The sequence below is a fragment of the Crotalus tigris genome, unplaced genomic scaffold (assembly GCF_016545835.1).
Source record: "Crotalus tigris isolate CLP2741 ecotype Arizona unplaced genomic scaffold, ASM1654583v1 scf7180000018783.1386937, whole genome shotgun sequence".
Lineage (NCBI taxonomy): Eukaryota > Metazoa > Chordata > Lepidosauria > Squamata > Viperidae > Crotalus > Crotalus tigris.
Window position 1 is genome coordinate 239,017 of NW_024097198.1, and position 14,259 is coordinate 253,275.

General features: G+C 43.1%; 1 long non-coding RNA gene across 1 annotated transcript in view; it reads left to right on the forward strand.

Annotated features, from left to right (window-relative positions):
* Positions 1-3,154: 3,154 nt before the first annotated feature.
* LOC120313775 overlaps positions 3,155-14,259 on the forward strand; it is a 29,593-nt gene continuing 18,488 nt past the window's right edge. The window contains exon 1 of the long non-coding RNA XR_005558253.1: positions 3,155-3,636. This is a non-coding gene — a long non-coding RNA (uncharacterized LOC120313775). The remainder of the gene's footprint in view (positions 3,637-14,259) is intronic.

Here is a 14,259-nt window from a genome sequence, read left to right on the forward strand (position 1 = left end):
AAAACCCATTTGCCCGACCTCCCTAAGAAAATACTCAAACTTTATACACCTTCGTATTTTAAACTTACTTAAACCAAGGCACTGGCCCTGGAGCAAAATAACATTTGCAAAAATTTGTCAGTAACTGATTCCATCAACAAGGAATGACACCGACTGAAAGATCTGTTGACTTTCTCAAAAATGAACCGAAGAAATACACAGCCCCTAATGCAGTGCTTCTCAACCTGTGGGTCGGGACCCCATTTGGGGTCGAACGACCATTTCACGGGGGTCGCCAAACAACGCAGTCCACCATTTTCCCCCCTTTTCCTTAGCTGTGCTACTCCCTTTTATTCTATTGGCTTTTGAAAGCCAAGAGAATAGACTCTCTTGAATAGAGTCTAATTCTATTGGCTTTCAAAAGCCAATAGGAATTGTCCAGGCTGTCTCTGCCCTGCTGAACCCGCCAAAAGTCCCATTCTGCAAACGGTGCTGCACCAGTTGAGTAGTCCTCGACTTACGACTGGTTGAGTAGTCCTCGACTTATGACCGGTTGGGGTCGCAGCATTAAAAAGGTTGAGAACCACTGCCCTAATGGAACCGCAGAGACGTAGTTTTGCAAAAAGAGTGATGTTATACAACAGGGGTCTCCAAACTTGAGAACTTTTAAGACTTCAATGGACTTCATGGACTTCAATTCCCGGGATCACAGAATAACAGAGTTGGAAGGGACCGTGGAGGTCTTCTAGTCGAATCCCCTGCTCAAGCACGAGAGCATGGCTGGCTGGGGAATTCTGGGAGTTGAGGTCTACACGTCTTAAAGTTGCCAAGTTGCCCTGCTATATAAAATGTGCTTAGTGTGCCCACATCAAAATCCAACAAGAGAGGCGTTGGCTGCTGTGTCCTGCTCCTTTCCATGATTAGCAAGGTGCAAATCCAGAACAGAAACGGCAAAGACCAAACTACAAGTTCAACATTTGCCACTTCAGAGAGTCATCATGCATAATGTGGGGCCTTTTGCATCTTTTAGGCAGGTTGCACAATCCAGGTTTCCTTGCCACAGAATCTGAGTCATTTTGGCGGAGGTTTTTATTTGTTTGTTTAGAATGGAGCAACAGATGCCAAACATAAAAAGGAGCTTTAGTGCTTACGGTTTGCAAAAAGCTTCCCAGATTTGTCTTCATCTCTTGATATCACTCCAAGCTTTTCTACAACTCACGTCCAGATGAACTTTGGAAGGGAGAACTGCTGGCTCTTTCTTGAGTTACAGTGGGGGGCCTTTGGAGAGAGAGAAAAAAGGCTTTTTATTCTCCCAGAGCTCAGATTTCTTGGACAAAGCAGGCCGATGTAAGGAGCACAGATGACTACTAGCAAAAAATCCAGCTTTAGGGGTGTTCGCATTAACCTGTCATGTCAAACGTCCTGTGATAAGTTGGTTCAAACTTTGAGAGGATGGGAGACCCCCGTACTACAAAGCAAACAAATGCTAAACACCAAGTCACTTAATTTTATTAATTACCCTTGGTTTTTTTTTTTCTTTTTGCATCCCGTTGCTCCACCTCGTAGTAATGACAAGAGTTGAGAGTGCAGCTGGCATTTACTAAAGCCAGCCCATTAGCAGCAAGTATCTGTAATCCGTGGCTTCTCGCTAAGGAATGCAGAAGAGAGTAATGGATTTACTTAGTGTCGCAAACGGACCCTGGAGGAGAAGAAAAGAAGGCAGGTTTTTGAGGGACAAAATTAACTCTTCTCCCCAGCTAGGTAGCCTCTTCCAAAATGCCGAAAGATAAAGCATGAGAACCATTAACAATCCATAACTGGACTGTTAAGCATCCTGCCAACATTTTTGACTGCAACCAATTCTATCCTTAAATCTATGCAGGCATAATTGAGTTTAGGAAACTCAGATAAATGATCCATCCATCTGGCAGCTTCAGGTTCCTACAGTTTATTTATTCCTGTGTTCTTAATTTGTCCATTCCTAGGCTAGTTTTTAAAGGCAGAATTAAAGTGTAATCTGTCTTTTTGTATGCATTTCTCAGACATAAACATTTTTCTTAGCAATTCGGCCTAAATCTGTAAACATTTTTTTTACAACAAATAGGCTGCTCTACATAATTTTCATGCATTTTGTGTAGTGTTTAACAATTTTATATTTTTTGATACCTACTTCCTAAACCTTTGGCCCTGCCCTCTTTGGGAATGCCACACAAATCCTAGGGAAAATCTTGCAAAATACAAATAGCAAACCTTCCATCTTTCCTCTGTCGGATGGCATAAAGTTACATCGTAGTTTTGTACCAGGATCTGCTCATGTAGAATTGCCATCCCACCCCAGCCCCCACATTGTGGCTGATTAACAGCAGCTGAGAAGTGGGGAGGCCAAGTGTGCTTTCTACAACTGCAGTGTCTTACAACCCATGTCAGATATGGTGAATTGCTTCCCTTTCTGTCCTCACACTTACTGTTTCCATACAGAAACTTCTAATTTGCACAACCTCAAAGAAAACTGAGATGAAAAACAAGGTGAGACATTCAGTTGCTTATCAGGGGGATATGTTGGCTTCAAAGGTGGATCTCAAAACGCAATGTTGCATGTAAAACAGTGCATGTGGGTGTCCAGACACCCGACTTTATGGTCTTAAGGATTCTTCCCATGAAAACATACTTACTTCACCTATTCCCAAAGCAAGAAGCAGCTTCATTTATGGGTCTCTTTGTTTATATTGTTGGGTGAGATCCTGGGAGTCTGCCTTCTACCCTGATCTTGACATTGCTACCTGTGGAAATACAGTGCAAACATTTGATAAACCGGTCAGTGTTCATCCAATAAATAAATATTCTCAAAGTGTTCACTCAGTTATGAAATGAGGAAACTTAAAAGCTGAACATGAGCACAGTCTCAGGTCCTGCTCTTTCCCCTCCACCAGTGCTGTCAAAAGGCCTACTGCTGCAAAATAATAACATATATGAATGGAATATCCTGGCAAAGAGCTCCGTGTGATAGCTTTGGACAGCAGAGAATGTAGAGTTAGTGATGACACCAGATTATCATCTTCCTACTGGACTCACCTCTGTAATCAAACAGCACTGATGCTCTTTCCTATTCTTCCTAGCCCAGCCTGCTGTAAACCCAACATTTAGGGAACATTTATCTCGGTCACCTCTCCGAACCAGAGGGTTGGCATTTGCTTTTTCTCAACTGGGTAACAACTGTGTCCAGTCGCAATGATTCAAACCATTCTTGTGAAGGTCCCGTGCCAAAATATGGGCCTGATTGTGAAAAGCTATAATCAACAATGTGTCACAGCTGTTGTTTGGGCTTATTATTATTAACTCCCTCTGGCGCACTCAGGCTGGCTGTTGACTTTCCTTCTATAAATGGGAACATTTGCTAGCAATTCCCCCTCGGTGCAAGGTTGCACGGTGTGGCCGTGGAGATCCAGTCGTCCTGGGCTGGCTTTGGTGTTCGGATGCCATGGCGCTGAGGTCAACTCGCAGGCTGAAGACAGGAAAGGGAGACGTTGGATTCAGGAGCCTTCATTTCGGACTCGGTCAAAGTGGCTACTTCAAGCCCAGGTTGTGTCTGCAGTGACAGCCGCTAACGGTTTCCAGAGCCGAAGAAAAATTGGCAATGCCTTTTTGGAATGTTAGAAGGTAAACGTTTATTTTTGTATTTCCACCCATTCCTGGACCGGCTCATTCTCTCTTTCTCTCTCCCATCTATATAATGTAACAAGACCACCAAGCGTGCTTCTGTCTCTCCAACCCACAACATTCAATTCACATTTGTTGCTTTTTGTAAAAAGTTTCCCTGAGGTCATCCACCTAGTTCCCCCCCCCCCCGCCACCTCCAAACAGGAAACGGCTTTCAGATGTTTATATGTTAAAAAAAAAGAAAAAGGAAAAAAAATGTAAGACAGCTAATCTACCCATTTAACAGGCATTGGCAACTGGCAAGGTTTTCCCCCCTTTCCTGCCCCTTCCATGATATTAATAGCTTTTCCGTTCAAATTACATGTTCACTCAATAAGAGTCTCTGATCCAAAATATTGGATAACCCCCCATTTCCTTTTGGGACTGATTGGAGTTAGCCAAGCAATAAACTCAGGATTCAGATTAAAAAGGAAAAAAAAATTAGGAAAACCTTTATGACTAACTTGCTGATCTTAAATAAATTCCTTTCCTTTCCTTTCCTTTCCTTTCCTTTCCTTTCCTTTCCTTTCCTTTCTTTTTCCCTTCCCTTTCCTTTCCTTTCCTTTCCTTTCTCATTCCTTTCCTTTCCTTTCTCATTCCTTTCCCTTCGTTTCCTGGTTTGTGTCCAAAATTAGCAGTTTGTAGCTTGTTTCAAGTGCAGTTCAAGAACATAATTTTTATTTATAAATTTATATAGTGTTTACATTTACAAAATATTGTTGATTTCTTTGAACTTTTCAGGGGATAGACACCATCTCTAGCCTTGGTTTTTTTTTTCTTCTCCAATCTTTCATCTTATCCTAACAAATTTGTCTAGTAGTGATAAAAACAAACCACCAAACAACAAAATAATAGCTAGCCAATAATAACAAATTTGGCCAGTATCAATGTGACAAAATTTTGTGTCATTTATTTTATTATTTTTTTAAAAAGGAATATACCCAGATTTGTAGAGGAACTAAACTGGAGAGTGATGGTGGGCTTTTTTTTAAAAAAAAACCTGATTGTAAAAAGACAGTAAAATAATGCCTCAAGCTGACAAATGCTTCTTTCTTTTAAAAATCTTTAAGTTATCAGCTACAGATCTTTCCCCCAAAGCTCGCCCTGTTTCTTGGAAGCTCTGTGCAACTTCTTGTAATCTAAAATATGCAGTTTAAGGATTTAACTAATACAACCAATCAATTAGCTTGCGTTTTTAAAAGTCAAGGGATGACACTTCCCACCCATCCATTTCTTCTCTACTTGACCAGCAGGCTTTGGAATGTCAAAGTTCTACGAACGTGCAAGTTTAATGGCATTCACAAATATATTGTAAAAAAAATGTATGTGCAAACGAAATGCGGGTGATATTTTCCAAATGAACACCTGGAAGGTGTAAATCAAAAATATTGTAAACACTTCAGAGGGAAACCCATGACAGAAACACTGGTGTGTTGTGCGATGCGGTCGATCATTCAGAAGAAGCTTAAATCGATAAATCAGACAGCAAACCGTAGACTAATAAACAGTTTTCCTAATGAAAAGGAGATATTCTCTGCGCTACGAGACTAAACTTTTACTCTTTGCTACCCAAGAAAGCTGATACCAGGGTCAAAGAGACCACATTCTAAAGTCAGATTTTGATTAAAACTCAAAATGAATTCAACGGATTCTTTTAAAACGCTCACAAGCATGGGAGAGGCCAGGTTGTTATACACACTTTAAGAATCAGTGGGGAAAAAAAAACCATGTAGGACTTTGAACAAGATATTGTTGCAGAGATGAGCTCTGTTCCTTTCCTCTTAATTTTGGAAGTCTTTCCCCTTTAGAGTTCTTACAGTTTTTCCCTTATTTTTTATTTATCTTATTTGTTTGCTAGCTTTATTTTCTGCTTTTTCTGGAGCGGTTCAGTATGGCCTTCCTAGTGCTCTTTCCTTCTGTTCTTCCTGGAATTATTTCTGCTAAACTTTGGAAACTTCTGAGGCTAAATATTAGGAACGAGGGATGTCTTTCTGGTTTTGTGGCCCTCCTTACCCCCCCCCCCCCAAAAGATACTTTCAATCATTAGTCAACTTCTCTCTTCCTACAGATGCTCCTAGGGAATCCTTCACTGAGTTGTGATTTTTTTTTTAAGGAAACCTATTTGTATTTTCTACAAATATTCTGACAAATTAAAAGAAGGGTACTAGTGCTTTTATTTTGAACTCCCCCCCCCAAAAAAAGAAGGAAGGAAACAAAGACCCCCTCCCCATTGTTGCTGTGTAGAAGGGGGAAACGTGGAGACTGCATGAAATCAGCTGGAGGAGATTCAAGTTGAGAAGATTTGAGTTGAGAAAAGGAGACCAGGCAGATACTCACGGTGGCTGTTGTGTTCACACAACACACTCGATCAGGCTGAAACGATTTGAGTCGGTTGTGGTTTATGATGCTGTCTTGTCTTTGTAAGGTGTGCAATTTTGACATAAGCTGAGGACACTCTGCGTAGAATTCTAATGTTGGAATGGCCACTAAGGGCAACAGGAAGGGGCATTTTGTTTGTTTGTTCCTATCTTAGAATAACTTTATTATCACTTTAAATGTACACTAATCGACCTACATTAAAATGAAATTCCGTTGCATACAGCTCTCAAAGGGATTATCCATAAAGGAGAATATTTGTAGCTCATGGTTGACGTGAGGGCTCCTTGGTGCTCTCGGAGCTTGGGGGTTTTCTTGCAGAGGTTTCATGGGCCAAACTACATAACATCGTCGGCACTCTTTGTTCTTTGTTATTAATAAAGTCCCTTTATTATATTTTACAAGTAACTCAGGATGGCAAACCTGCCTAAAAAGGGCACACGAAATAGGAGAGAACATTTCTGCAGAACATATTCTAATGTGTGCACAATGAGCTTGGGATGCAGAGGAGAGCTTTGCAGCTTGCCTCCGGTACCTACGGCTATTTGTGATTTCCAGATGTGCCCCCTGGTTCCAAACAGCCAAGGTCTCTCGCCTGTCCCTTCATCAGACGGAAGCCTTTGCGTTCGCTCTGAGACCGTCCCCAAGAATTACCATCCCCGCTTGCTTTCAGGTGTCAATCCATTGTTCTGATCGCAAACTTGGCGAGATTTAAGATACGTAATATATAAGATTAGAGGCAGGAAACTTTAAATATTTACTTTTTAAATATATAGGCTGCCAGTTAATGTTAGGGGTAATCTAATGTAATTGTGGGTGTCATCTGGTTGCCGGATTCCCACATTCATTATGATAATAAATCTGCTTCTGGTTTTAGTATGCCTCTGAGCTTAGGCTGGCCTTAAAGATAAGGCAATATTTGGTTAAGAAAGAGGAATATTTCATTTCCCAAAGAGGAGACTTTTTTTTTTTTTTTAGGGTATTGGAAAGGTGTAGAAAAAGGCTGCCGACTCCAATCTGAGAACTGGATGCTGCTTGAAAAGCAATGAAGAAAATTGGTCGTACAGATACTCCTCGATTGAGCCCAAAATTTCTGTCGCTAAGCAAGACATTGGTTAAGTGACATTCGCCTCATTTCGCGGCCTCGCTTGGCAAAGTTGTTAAGTAAATCACTGCAGATGTTAGGCGATTCACACGGTTGTTAAATGAACCTGGATTATTGACTTTGCTTGTCGGAACGTCACCAAAGGGGATTACTTGACCCGGGGACCCTGCACAACCGTCGTAAATATGAACCAGTTTCCCAGCGTCTGGTTTTTGATCACGTGACCCTGGGATGCTGCAGCGGTTGTAAGTGTGAAAAACGGTCGTAAGTCACGTTGTGCTGTTGTAACTTTGAATGGTCACTAAACAAACACTTGTAAGTTGAGAGCTACCTGGTTTTTTGCTTTTTTGTTTTTTTAGTTTAGAGAACAATGGAGAGGAACAAGGAGGCCCTAAGTAAGCCTTGTAAAACTGTGGCAGATGAGAGAGGTTGAGGCTGGCTCTGCCCTTCTGTCTGTCTCTTCATCTAATTACCTGTGTCTCTCCTGCAAACCACATACAGCACAAGCCACACTGATATCATGCGTGGGAGCAATACATGTCCTGTGATTCCTGCATTTGAACAAAGATGTTAGGGTGTCCGTGAGATTATCTACCCTCCTTCCCATGGATGCATGGGTCATTTAACTAATCTATTTAGGTCCCCCCCCATAAGATAAGACTTTTAGCCAGGCACCATAACTGACCCTCAAAAGGTTCAAGAAAGATAAGAGAGGGGTTTTCCCCCCCCCTTTTCACAAAAAAATAGTTAACCTGTGGAATTTGCTGCCTCTCTATAACTTCAAAGCTTCCAGGGTTTAGAGCAGTCTATCCCTGAATAAGGCTGGACGGAGAATGGTGTTTCTTACTTTTATGGATCTCCAGAAACTCTTTTAGGAAGAATTAGGGAGGGGGGCAAAATATATCTGGGGGGGGGGCTAAGCCAAAAATTCTGCCGCTTTTGATTGCTAGATACATACAGTATACATACATAGATCATATAGTTTCAAATATGTTAAATCTTTGGTCTAGTGGTGAAAGCAACAGGCAAGAGTTCTAGTTCCACCTTAGACATGAAAGCCGGCTGGGTGACTTTGGGCCCATCACCAGGAGACAGTGAGTTCTAGTTCCGCCTTAGGGACGCAAGCCAACTGAGTGACTCTCTCTCAGCTCATCCTACCTCACTGGGTTGTTGTTGAGGGCGAAATAAGAGGAAAGTGTATTGTATGTGTCTGTCACCTTCAATTATTGGTGAAAATAATAAAAGCTGGATATAAATGAAGAAATAAATAAGGAATGTTATAGGATTTTAAGGTATTGCAGCCCCTGTTTCCAGTCTTATTTTATTGTTTTAAATCCTCTTTGTCCCTAATGTCTGGAGCGCTTTGCAAGGAGGTGGCCTTATCAATGAAATAAAGGGGGAAAAATGAAAGCATAATATGACATGAGAGCTAGCTTTCTATTAAGCAGTAAAGTATAATGCTAAAACCGCTTGAGATTGTAGGACTGAGTTTCCCAAACGGTTTCTTTCATGACTCAAAACCACTTAATCAGAAAGTCCTTATTTAAATGTCCTTGTTGTGACTGGGTCATGGGTTCGTGCGTCGTTATCCAAAGAAAAGCCACATTTACCTAATTTTGGGGTCATTTACTCAGAGTTGGGAAACACTGGCGCAGGGGCTGTTTCACCCCACAGTGACTTCCTGAACTTAGCAACCGAATTAACATCCTGTTCAAGAACAAACAACCTGCAAAAGAAAGCCAAGATCGGTCCTTGCATGACATATGGAGAAAAGATGGGCGCAATTAGTCATTTCGTTTCTGGAAAATGGCTTCTTGAGGTTCGCCCACACATCCCTAAAAAAATCTCTCTTTTTCTTGAAATTCTGATGGAATCTATGACGTTAATTCACAAAGTTATGGGGACAGTGGGAGAGAACTTCAAGTTGTATCATAAATTCCCAACAGGCGAGCACATAAAGATGGGCAATAGGAAAGGACTGGTTCAGCCATTAATGACTAGCTACATGAGCCTCTCCCAGCCTGGAACCTTCTAGAAGTGTGGGACTTCAATATCTAAGTGTAGCTGAGATGTGCGTTGAAGGCCATCACATCACAGGCTGGAGAAGTCCAAGCTTTCAAATACCAAGACCCTGAGACATTTTACTGATTGATGGAAAGAACATGTCCTACTGCTTGGAGAGGTAGAGCTGAAGACCATCTGAGCTGCCTCAAACTGGGGGGGGAAACTCAGCAAATGTGACTAAATTAGAGTCATAATCCAACACAGGACTGCAGGCCACCAAGATGGAAGAGGGTCTTCTAAAAAAGCCTTCAAGATCTAATAACAATGTGTGTGTGTTTGGAATGGCACTTTGTAGGATGGAGGTGGGGGCTTCCCAAAAAGTCAAGAGGACCGCCCAGTTAAAGCTTTGCTCCCTTTCTTATGTGTGCCACATACTCAAGGCGTGTAAAAAAGGGGGACAGACTTTGATCCCATAGCTGAGACCATCATCTAGAGATGTTTTGACCCCGACTGCAGATAGTCTTGATATGGGAACGTATTCCCCCCTAATATTTCTTTTCCCCTACTGGACATGCCTTTCTTCACCCCCAAATTTCAGGGTGGGCAAATACAGCTCTGCGGGGCTGTTGGTACTCTCCGAGCTTGGCTTTTTTCTTACAGATGTTTCATTACCAAACTAGGTAATGTCATCAGTGCTAGTAGGGAATGGGCTTTGCAACAGCCTAATCAAGGAACCACCAAGATCACTCCCACCACATACTAGCAGGGCAAGCCACTAGTATATAAAATAAGAGCAAACCCCACTCCCTAATAGCACTGATGACTTTACTTAGTTCGGTCATGAAATGTCTGCAAGAAAGCCAGCAAGCTCAGAGAGCACCAAGGACCTCACAGTTGTCGTCGTTGTCGTCGTCCTCCTCCTCCTCCTCTCCCTCCTCCTCCTCCTCCTCCTCCTCCTCCTCCTCCTCCCACTCCACTCCCTTCTAGCATTGATGATGTTCCCTAGTTGGGTCATGAAATGTCTGCAAGAAAGCCAGCAAGCTCAGAGAGCACCAAGGACCTCACAGTTGTCGTCGTTGTCGTCGTCGTCCTCCTCCTCCTCCTCCTCCTCCTCCTCCTCCTCCTCCTCCCAGCCCACTCCCTTCTAGCATTGATGATGTTCCCTAGTTGGGTCATGAAATGTCTGCAAGAAAGCCAGCAAGCTCAGAGAGCACCAAGGACCCCACAGTTGTCGTCGTCATTGTCCTCCTCCTCCTCCTCCCAGCCCACTCCCTTCTAGCATTGATGATGTTCCCTAGTTGGGTCATGAAATGTCTGCAAGAAAGCCAGCAAGCTCAGAGAGCGCCAAGGACCCCACAGTTGTTGTCCTCCTCCTCCTCCTCTTCTAGCACTGATGATGCTACCTAGTTGGGTCATGAAACATCTGCAAGAAAGCCACCAAGCTCAGAGAGCACCAAGGACCCAGAGTTCAACGTTGAGCTAGAAATATTCTCTTCTTTTGGAAAATACAGCTCTTTCTAGAAATTGGAATCCAATTTAAACTGAATCCAGAAATTAGAATGAAGGCTGTACATGGACCCAAACGGTGCGAGTTGCTTGCCTGAGCATTTGAGAAAGAGTATGTGTCAGAATTTATCAAATCCAGAGCAAAGAAACAGGGAGAAACAGGCAACATCCATGCTCAGAAAGAACCCCTCTGCCCTCCCACCTGCAACCTATCCTGCCCTTTAATTAGCTCCTTAATTGGAACGAGCAGAGGCTGCCCCAGCACGGGCTGGGCCCCTTTTGCCGAGATGGCGTCCACAGTCTGAGCACCGTATCTTTACGAAGCTGAGATTTCTCAAGTTACTAATTCTCCTGATGGTGTCATGGCGCAAAAGGCAGTCATTCCTTTTCTTGAGAAAGGACATTCTTCACATCATTCCTGAACACTTTTGCGGTAAACGGACTCATATTCATTTCAGCCAGTGATGCAGTCAGGCTATCACATAAATCTGGAAGGAGATGGATAGATAAGTGTTGCCTTTAAGCTTGTTTATCAGATTGGTGTTCCTGGTTCTGCAGATTTGGGAGAGGACCGTGTGTGTGTGTGTGTGTGTGTGTGTGTGTGTGTGTGTGTGTGTGTGAGAGAGAGAGAGACAGACAGACAGACAGACAGACAGACAGAATGTAAAAGGGAGCCATCATTAGGGTTAATTTAACCTCTGCAAGGGACTTTGTTTGGGGGACTTAATTTGTTTGCCTCTTGTAAATCCCTACTGGACTGCATAAGTGGCTTTAAAACTGTTGGGAAACCATGCAAAAAAAAACAACAACAGAAAAAAGAAGGGCGGGGGTGGTCTTCCAGAACAGAGAAGAACACTAAAAGTTGCAGGCATGATTCAGCTACCATACGTCATTGAACTGATGCAATGAAGAAGACAGAGGAAACATTTCCAAAAATTATCTCCCTGGTTTTGGGTTCTGAGTCCCTTCTTGGCCAAGAATCCACTCTTCATTCTTTGGGACTGGGTGTATGTGCATGTATAATTTTTGGATTTTGTACACATGCAGTTTGGGACAAAGGGAGGCCTGGGGGCACACATGGACCAAAGTCAAGAGGATGAGTTTGATCGTGTGGTTATAGCTATCATTTTACATCAGGGCTCTCTAAACTTGGCAATTTTAAGATTTCAACTCCCAGAATTCCCCATCCAGCATGTGGCCAACATTGGAGATTCCTGCTTTGCCTCAAAATGATACACACCTGGGCATAAGAAAGCCAATTAGAATGCAATTTTGTTTGAAAGAGATTTCTTCTCAAAAAGCTGCAGGGGCAATTGGGGAACAGGGTGCTCACTGGTTCTTTTTTATTCATACTCACCGGGGCATTTTTTCCAAGCAAATCTTACCAGATTGATTATTGATACCTATGGGAATACCTAAATAGGTCAGTAGCTAACCAGGTTTGGCTAATTCTCCTTCTCCTCCTCCTTCTCCTTCTCCTTCTCCTTCTCCTCCTCCTCCTCCTCCTCCTCCTCCTCCTCCTCCTCCTCCTCCTCTTCCTCCTCCCCCCTCCCCCTTCTCCTCCAAGAACTTGTGCTGAAGAGACAGAGGCCAGCCCTGTTTCTATCTCTGAACTCAAACACATTTTCCCCAAACATCTGGAATAAACAGAGCAATGCAGGCTTGGAGACTTAAGGGTGTCAGGCATCCAATCACCAACCTACAGTTGAGAGATTCAGCCGGGAGGGCTTTGACCCCTTGAACGGACACTGGGTGGCCAAACCCCCCAACTTACAAGCCTTCCATCGTTAACAGAAGGATGGCACAAAAGGTGGGAAGGCAACGGAGTCTTCAAATCCCATGTAATTTGAACATCGTGAGGACCCCCAAGTTCTTCTAGCATCTGTCTGGATATGTCTATCGCAGGATTCCTATCTTCCTCGGGCACAGCTCGGTATTTCAGTGGGGCAGCTGCCAAAGAGGGAATGCCAAATATTTGTCTGCCTTGACAAGATTGATCATCGCTTCCAGTAACTGTGGACCCAGAGATGGTTGGTTGGCAGCCAACGCTGTAATTATTGGTCCCTGGGAGATTAATAAGTGACAGCCACTAGCCTGGTGTGAGTTGGCCACCTTCCTCTCCCCCCCCCACCCGCCCCAATGCCTCCTGAACCCTGCTGGAATGTGTGGGGGCTTTGCCAAGTCCGATGCATTTCATTGGGGAGTGGGCAAGGAAATTTTCAACTGAATTATAGGTCCCCAGGTATATAAAAATAGCCAGCCTGGAAAAATAAAAATCAACAACTCCTGGCTAATTATTTGAAAGCGAGAAGATTGAAGGGCAGAAAAAACTGCTGGGGGATGTTAAATTAAAACCCCATTTCAGGCAGCTGGTTGAAAAGGAACCTCCAGTAAAATGTTCCGCTCAAAATGAAGCAACAATGGGGGGGGGGTTCATTTGTGGACTGTGGAATCTTTTAATTTGCTCGCTTGTCTCTCTCTTAGAAGCAACCGCAGGATTTTTACACCGCAGCAAGGACGGTGGGTGGCTGATTCTTCCTTTGCCGCAAATATCTTCCCCCTAAGGCTGTAAATTAAAAGCATTTCAGTCTGTTTATGGTCCTCATCTAACAAAGCTTAGGGTTTTGTTGTGGTTAACAAAAATGGCTTTGCCACTTGCCAGGTTGAAAAATGTGACTCATTATAGAAGGTTTTTCTTCCCCATATTTTTCTCTTGAGAACCTTGTCTGGGGCTGCACAGAACTCCAGATCCCATGTGCGCATAAATCAAGGTATTGATACTGTAGTTCTCAGAGATGTTCTAGATGGTAACTGGGAGTTTTGGTGCTAATATATTTGGAGAATCACAAGTTCATGGACCTTTGGGTTTGAAGATCTAACTTGGGGATTTTTGCACGTTAAACAGAAACAGAAACAACAGAAAGTTTTCTGCTTTGATAGGCTTTGGATCTACCAAATGGAATATATCTGGTAGATTCCCAAAGAGAATGAAATTTTATGTGGCCAGACTTGGTTTTTAATCAGCTGTTCTCCCAGCTTTGATGAGTCTTGATGAGCCCCTTTGTTCTTCAGCTCTTTAAAGTAAACATTGCGTTTTATCTACTGAAGTTTTGTGTTGTTTTTTTTTTTTGAAAAAAAAAACCTGGAATGTCTTGAAAAGCATTTCAGTTCTGCATATTTGGATGCCTCAAACCCTGTCTTCTAAGCGGCATGGGCAGCAGACAAAATGATTTTAGAGACCTTGAAAAAATCAGCTGGAAAGCCCCATAAGGCTTGGAAGGGCAGACCCGGGAGTGCCGACAGGCAGGAGTGTCTCCAGAAAAAGTGGGTAAGGTCCAAAGGAAATTAGAAGTTTATTTATTTATACATTTATTAGGGGAGCCTTTGGTGCTTTTTGAGTTTGATTGTTGGTTTGCAGATATTTCATTACCTGACTAGGTAGCATCATCAGTGCTAGAAGGGAGTGGGGTTTTTGAAGAGGAGGAGGAGGAGGAGGAGGAGAGGAGGTGGAGGAGGAGAAAGAGGAGGAGGAGGAGAAGGAGAAGGAGAAGAGGAGGAGGAGGAAGAGGAGGAGGAAAGGGGGGAGGAGGAGG